Source organism: Gadus macrocephalus, chromosome 15 (genome assembly GCF_031168955.1).
Source record: "Gadus macrocephalus chromosome 15, ASM3116895v1".
NCBI classification, from domain to species: domain Eukaryota; kingdom Metazoa; phylum Chordata; class Actinopteri; order Gadiformes; family Gadidae; genus Gadus; species Gadus macrocephalus.
Genome location: NC_082396.1, coordinates 7072759 through 7078758, shown reverse-complemented (window position 1 = coordinate 7078758; position 6000 = coordinate 7072759).

The window sequence follows — 6000 nt, the reverse complement described above, 5'->3', positions numbered from 1 at the left end:
ATAAGGGGTAACACTGTCGCTTTTTATTGGTCGTCATGAAAAAAAACATAAGGGGTAACACTGTCTTTTTTTATTGGTCGTCATGAAAAAAACATAAAGGGTAACACTGTCGTTTTTTATTGGTCGTCATGAAAAAAACCATAAGGGGTAACACTGTCGTTTTTTATTGGTCGTCATGAAAAAAAACATAAGGGGTAACACCCGTTTTTTATTGGTCGTCATAAATAAAAACATAAGGGGTAACACTGTTGTTTTTTATTGGTCGTCATGAAAAAAAACATGAGGGGTAACACTGTCGTTTTTTATTGGCCGTCATGAAAAAAAACATAAGGGGTAACACTAGTTTTTTATTGGTCGTCATGAATAAAAACATAAGGGGTAACACTGTCGTTTTTTGTTGGTCGTCATGAAAAAAAACATAAGGGGTAACACTCGTTTTTTATTGGTCGTCCTAAATAAAAACATAAGGGGTAACACTGTCGTTTTTTATTGGTCGTCATGAAAAAAAACCTAAGGGGTAACATTGTCGTTTTTTATTGGTCATCATGAAAAAAATCATAAGGGGTCACACTGTCGTTTTTTATTGTTCGTCATGAAAAAAAGCATAAGGGGTAACACTGTCGTTTTTTATTGGTCGTCATCAAAAAAAACATAAGGGGTAACACTGTCGCTTTTTATTGGTCGTCATGAAAAAAAACATAAGGGGTAACACTGTCGTTTTTTATTGGTCGTCATGAAAAAAAACATAAAGGGTAACACTGTCGTTTTTTATTGGTCGTCATGAAAAAAAACATAAGGGGTAACACTGTCCCTTTTTATTGGTCGTCATGAAAAAAAACATAAGGGGTAACACTGTCGTTTTTTATTGGTCGTCATGAAAAAAAACATAAGGGGTAACACTGTCGTTTTTTATTGGTCGTCATGAAAAAAAGCATAAGGGGTAACACTGTCGTTTTTTATTGGTCGTCATGAAAAAAAACATAAGGGGTAACACTGTCGTTTTTTATTGGCCGTCATGAAAAAAAACATAAGGGGTAACACTAGTTTTTTATTGGTCGTCATAAATAAAAACATAAGGGGTAACACTGTCGTTTTTTATTGGTCGTCATGAAAAAAAACATAAGGGGTAACACTCGTTTTTTATTGGTCGTCCTAAATAAAAACATAAGGGGTAACACTGTCGTTTTTTATTGGTCGTCATGAAAAAAAACCTAAGGGGTAACATTGTCGTTTTTTATTGGTCGTCATGAAAAAAATCATAAGGGGTCACACTGTCGTTTTTTATTGTTCGTCATGAAAAAAAGCATAAGGGGTAACACTGTCGTTTTTTATTGGTCGTCATCAAAAAAAACATAAGGGGTAACACTGTCGCTTTTTATTGGTCGTCATGAAAAAAAACATAAGGGGTAACACTGTCGTTTTTTATTGGTCGTCATGAAAAAAAACATAAAGGGTAACACTGTCGTTTTTTATTGGTCGTCATGAAAAAAAACATAAGGGGTAACACTGTCCCTTTTTATTGGTCGTCATGAAAAAAAACATAAGGGTTAACACTGTCGTTTTTTATTGGTCGTCATGAAAAAAAACATAAGGGGTAACACTGTCGTTTTTTATTGGTCGTCATGAAAAAAAGCATAAGGGGTAACACTGTCGTTTTTTATTGGTCGTCATGAAAAAAAAACATAAGGGAAATAATAGAAATACACACATATATTTTAATGTCATGTATATCCTCTTTGTTGACGATTGATTATTGTGTATTGTCATTGCCTCAGTGGTGCAGTGGAGTTAACTCTGCCTAACCCCCTGGAGACCGGGGTTCAAGTCCGGTTGATGTCATCAGTTGGTAGACTCTTAGCTCTATTTCATGCAAATTATAAAGTCAAGTATAACCTTTGTGTTGTTGTTATACGGTGTCTTGATGGTGCATTGTTAAGTTCACAGGTTAACACTCTAAACAGCGCATGTTCGGATCCCCGCAATAACATAACACTGTCGATATTTATCAAATAAAACATAGGGGGTAACGCTGATTTTTTTATCAAATGAAACATGAGGGGTTCCTTTTTTTATTGGTCGTCATGAAAAAAACCATAAGGGGTAACACTGTTGTTTTTTATTGGTCGTCATGAAAAAAAACATAAGGGGTAACACTGTTGTTTTTTATTGGTCGTCATGAAAAATACAAAAGGGGTAACACTGTCGATATTTATCAAATTAAACATAGCGGGCAAAACTGTTGTTTTTCTTTGGTCGTCATGAAAAAAAACACAAGGGGTAACACTGTCGTTTTTATCAAATGAAACATTAGGGGTAACAATGTTGTTTTTTATCGGTCGTCATGAAAAAAACATAAGGGGTAACACTGTTGTTTTTTATTGGTCGTCATGAAAAACAACATAAGGGGTAACACTGTTGTTTTTTATTGGTCGTCATGAAAAAAAACATGACGACCTCAGTGGTGCAGTGGAGTTAACTCTGCCTAACCCCCTGGAGACTGGGGTTCAAGTTTGGTTGACTGTTGGAAGACTCATATCTCTATTTCATGCAAATTATAAAGTCAAGTATAACCTTTGTGAAGACGTTATCCGGTGATTCATGGTGCATTGTTAAGTTCAGTGGTTAACACTCTAAACAGCTCATGTTCGGATCCCTGCAAAAACATAACACTGTCGATATTTATCAAATAAAACATAGGGGGTGACACTATTGTTTTTCTTTGGTCTTCATGAAAAAAAACACTGTTGATCTTTATCAAATAAAACATAGGGGGTAACACTGTCGTTTTTATCAAATGAAACATGCGGGGTGACACTGTCGTTTTTCTTTGGCAGTCACGAAAAAAACCATAAGGGGTAACACTGTTCCTTTTTTTATTGGTCGTCATGAATAAAAACATAAGGGGTAACACTGTTGTTTTTTTTATTGGTCTTCATGATAAAAAACATAAGGGGTAAGACTGCTGTTTTTTATTGGTCGACATGAAAGAAAACATAAGGGGCAAAACTGTTGTTTTTCTTTGGTCGTCATGAAAAAAAACGGAAGAGGTAACACTGTCGTTTTTTATTGGTCGTCATGAAAAAAAACATAAGGGGTAACACTGTCGTTTTTTATTGGTCGTCATGAAAAAAAACATAAGGGGTAACACTGTCGTTTTTTATTGGTCGTCATGAAAAAAACATGAGGGGTAACACTGTCGTTTTTTATTGGTCGTCATGAAAAAAAACATGAGGGGTATCACTGTCGTTTTTTAATGGTCGTCATGAAAAAAAAAATAAGGGGTAACACTGTCGTTTTTTATTGGACGTCATGAAAAAAAACATAAGGGGTAACACTGTCGTTTTTTATTGGTCGTCATGAAAAAAAACATAAGGGGTAACACTGTCGTTTTTTATTGGTCGTCATGAAAAAAAACCATAAGGGAAATAATAGAAATACACACATATATTTTAATGTCATGTATATCCTCTTTGTTGACGATTGATTATTGTGTATTGTGTATTGTCATTGCCTCAGTGGTGCAGTGGAGTTAACTCTGCCTAACCCCCTGGAGACCGGGGTTCAAGTCCGGTTGATGTCATCTGTTGGTAGACTCTTAGCACTATTTCATGCAAATTATAAAGTCAAGTGTAACCTTTGTGTTGTTGTTATCCGGTGTCTTGATGGTGCATTGTTAAGTTCACAGGTTAACACTCTAAACAGCTCATGTTCGGATCCCCGCAATAACATGATACTGTCGATATTTATCAAATAAAACATCGGGGGTAACGCTGTTTTTTTTATCAAATGAAACATGAGGGGTTCCTTTTTTTATTGGTCGCCATGAATAAAAACATAGGGGGTAACACTTGTTTTTTATTGGTCGTCATGAAAAAAACCATAAGGGGTAACACTGTTGTTTTTTATTGGTCGTCATGAAAAAAAACATAAGGGGTAACACTGTTGTTTTTTATTGGTCGTCATGAAAAATACAAAAGGGGTAACACTGTCGATATTTATCAAATAAAACATAGGGGGCAAAACTGTTGTTTTTCTTTGGTCGTCATGAAAAAAAACACGAGGGGTAACACTGTCGTTTTTATCAAATTAAACATTAGGGGTAACAATGTTGTTTTTTATCGGTCGTCATGAAAAAAACATAAGGGGTAACACTGTTGTTTTTTATTGGTCGTCATGAAAAAAAACAAAAGGGGTAACACTGTTGTTTTTTATTGGTCGTCATGAAAAACAACATAAGGGGTAACACTGTCGATATTTATCAAATAAAACATAGGGGGCAAAACTGCTGTTTTTCTTTGGTCGTCATGAAAAAAAACCCAAGGGGTAACACTGTCGTTTTCATCAAATGAAACATTAGGGGTAACAATGTTGTTTTTTATCGGTCGTCATGAAAAAACCATAAGGGGTAACACTATCGATATTTATCAATTAAAAACATAGGGGGCAAAACTGTTGTTTTTCTTTGGTCGTCATGAAAAAAAACACAAAGGGTAACACTGTCGTTTTTATTAAATGAAACATTAGGGGTAACAGTGTCGTTTTTTATCGGTCGTCATGAAAAAAACCATATGGGGTAACACTGTTGTTTTTTATTGGTCGTCATGAAAAAAAACATGAGGGGTAACACTTGTTTTTTATTGGTCGTCATGAAAAAAAACATACATGTTCGGATCCCCGCAATAACATAACACTGTCGATATTTATCAAATAAAACATAGGGGGTAACGCTGTTGTTTTTATCAAATGAAACATGAGGGGTTCCTTTTTTTATTGGTCGCCATGAATAAAAACAAGGGGTAACACTGTTCCTTTTTTTATTGGTCGTCATGAAAAAAAACACAAGGGGTAACACTGTTGTCTTTGTCAAATAAAATATAAGGGGTAACACTCTTGTTTTTCATCAGTCATCATGGGAAAAAACATGAGGGGCAACACTGTCGTTTTTATCAAATGAAACGTAAAAAAAACTGTCGTTTTTTATCTGTCGTCATGAAAAACCCATAAGGGATAACACTGTCGAAATGTATCGAATAAAACATAGGGGGTAACATCAGGGACGCGGGAAGTCAGTCCAAGGGGGGGGGGGGGTGCTGAGAGAGAGTCTATACAATGACGTCATAATAAATGCTGCGCAACATCCATTGTTTACAGAGACGAGATGACGGGTGGCGTCACATTCAGGGCTCCGCTCTGATAAACACTCTACTGGTGTGTAAAAAGAGTTCTGATTCAGGGCTCCGCTCTGATAAACACTCTACTGGTGTGTAAAAAGAGTTCTGCCAACTAGCCACTGTTATTCACAAACGTCAGCAAGTAAACAATGTGGAAATTAGAGTCAACTCGGCTGATACTGTGCTGAATTTCACACACTAACAACATGCCGACAAGCTGTTGCGGTCCGGGATTATACACAGCGTTATAACAAGGATTCAGGAGGTTATTTCTAAAGGTTTAAAAGGAAAGTGACAATAAAAGAAAGCCTTAATTTTCATCCAGAGTTACAAGTTGTCTGATATGAGGAAAGTGACGGTTTCTCCGTCGGGTGAACCGTCCGTCTTTGCTCTTTTTTTGCCAACCAGTTTACGTGCGGGATTCCAGAATCATAACGATAACATTCAACGTGTCTATTAATATGGCAGCAACATTTTACACCAGTTTTAGAATGTTCACTACAACAGATGTTGAACACCAACATGCTTATGTAAATCAGCATAGTACGATATTCAGCTATCGACAGTTCTGCGATGTGCGTCATATCCTACGTCAGCCTACTCAGACAAAGTTCTAAATAAAATGAAATGATAATATGATAAATATCATGAAAAGGGTGGATGTCAATAATTTAATGAAAAATCATGTTGCATGAAAAAAATGAAAAAAGTATTGATTTTTTTCAGAAAACCTTCTCGCCTGCGGTTACAGCCAGAGGCCGCCAGGGGGGGGGGGTGCTGCAGCACCCTAAGCACCCCCACTTCCCGCGTCCCTGGTAATGGTGCTCCT